This window comes from Procambarus clarkii, chromosome 2 (genome assembly GCF_040958095.1).
Source record: "Procambarus clarkii isolate CNS0578487 chromosome 2, FALCON_Pclarkii_2.0, whole genome shotgun sequence".
In the NCBI taxonomy this organism is placed as follows: Eukaryota; Metazoa; Arthropoda; class Malacostraca; order Decapoda; family Cambaridae; genus Procambarus; species Procambarus clarkii.
The window spans coordinates 17,987,219-17,989,398 of record NC_091151.1 but is presented as its reverse complement, the minus strand read 5'-3'; the positions used below and the strand labels follow the sequence as shown (position 1 = coordinate 17,989,398).

Here is a 2,180-nt window from a genome sequence, read left to right as displayed (position 1 = left end):
GTAATACAGTGATGTACACTCTTTCCATGCGTAAAGCCATATATCTGGGGAGACAACATGTTACTAATTCTGTAAATGCGACGGTTGAGAACCATCCTCTCAAGACGACTAGTGAGGGAGACTGGGCGAAAAGCACTGCTGGTTTGGTTTAGGAATGGGAATAATAAGACTGTTAGTCCATGACTTAGGAAGCTCCCAGTTACATAGCTCATATTATATAATTCAAGCAAGGGATTCCAGGAACTAGCAGAAGTTAGTTAGTTTAGTTCATTTATTATGCACCCCATACCATCTTGTGGCGGTAGTGGAAAAGGGTTACAGAGGCACATAATGGGCTCAGGGACTGAACCCCACAATTCATTTAGCTAAGGCAAGTTCAATCTTGATGACTAGTTACAAAATTCAATATAAGTCATCACATCAATACAATGGGTTCGAGATCGACCTCAAGTACAGGTTCTAAATTAAGCAACTGACATATGTGGAGAGCTAGTGTCAAAATTTATATGTTTGTCCTGCACACCGCCCCCATCCAGTGGGCAGCGGTGGATAGGGTTACAATCACTTACTACTAGCAGAAGCATACGCGTATGCCGTAAGTACTCCCATCCTCCCCGGGTGATGTAGCTTTGCCTTTATGTAGAGCAAAGTCTAGTTTCGTATTCAGTAAAAAGCATGTCACAGTCATCCTCTTGATGAAGCATGAAGTCAAGGATCCTTGCTCTATCAGCATATCTTATTATTTAATTCATTCTGTGAGGGTAGAGGAAGACTGTCAAAGCTGGAAGTTGTGGCCCAAGCATCAACGTAATTGAACTTGAAGGACCATTATCATTAGAATTTAAGTAAACAAATCATTCTGCCCTGTCGACTATACTAAAATCTAAATTACTAAGTCTTAAAAGCATAACAAATACTATTAGAAGAAGCGTCAGGAGAAAGGTTCAAAACTAGCTTCATCACTGAAGAATCAGTACCTGAGTGACGTTATACTTCTCTAATATAATTTGAAGCCCTTGAACGGGCTAACAAAAATTGCCGTAGCCGACGCTTTAACACGCCGACCCAGCGGGGTATTGGTTAAAGTTTTCAACTAGCAATAATCGCACCTCGGATGTACCTCATTGGTTACGATACTGCCACTGCGCAAAGCTATAGATTAACTGTAGCTGGGAGCACCAGCCGCTATGCCCTGCGGACCATGCTTCTCTTCCTGTACTTTATGTTATTATTTTTGAGATATTTTTATAAATATAATTTATTTTATAATAATATAATTTTCGTTATTATTATCGATTTCTTTAAATTCAAATATATAATTAAATACTTGAGCACTTACATGGACCCTTTTTTTATTTAAAAATAATGAACATCAATTTTGAAGGAGTAGCTTAAAAATAGTAAAAAACTATATTATAGTCTCATTGTCGGGATTAATAACCAAATTTTATCGCGTGTGTGTGTGGTATATATATATACATATATATTTATATATATTTTTAGGGATGCACCACTGGTGCAGTTGAAGGGACCCACATCCTCGAAGAAGAAAATAATGAGTGTTCAGAGAAGACCTTGTGGATTCTCACTGTACACTTTAATCTTTTCCTCTCCTACCACCCCTATTATATTTTATTAATTTGTGTTATTTCATTTTATTGCATTGCTACAGTTTACAGAGAACACACACTTATATAACAATCAGTGTTCGAAGACCTCGTCCAGCTCTTCGGAGGTCGGATGCGTACGAGAGGCGGGAACAGACAACGCAAAATACGTGAGAGTACTGAACAGGCTGCTCGCCCAGAACAACCTGCCCACAATGTTGATACCAGCAGACTTATTTCAACATCACAACGCTGCTTCAACCCAAACAGACGAGATTCCAACACCAACAGTAACTGCAGTCATACCGCTACCACCACCACCGGAGTCGAACCCAGCACAAGTCACCCAGGCAACAGCATCCACCCAGACCACCTCCACAGCAGACCAGTCAACCTCATCACCTGCCCCCACCAGCAGGGGGCGACGGACGAAAAGAGCAAAACGTCGGCAAGTGGAATCAGAACTAGATTCAGAACCAGAACCAGCACCAGAGTTAATAGAATCACCATTGCTTCCATCTGTCACGGCTGAGGCCGTCACATATGAGGCCCCAGACTTCGACCTAAACCCAA

General features: G+C 41.0%; 1 non-coding gene across 1 annotated transcript; it reads right to left on the bottom strand.

Annotated features, from left to right (window-relative positions):
* Positions 1-1,013: 1,013 nt before the first annotated feature.
* On the bottom strand, positions 1,014-1,154 carry LOC138367369 (U4 spliceosomal RNA). The gene has a single exon (XR_011229339.1). It is a non-coding gene; the product is annotated as a U4 spliceosomal RNA (small nuclear RNA).
* Between the last annotated feature and the right edge of the window lie 1,026 nt (positions 1,155-2,180).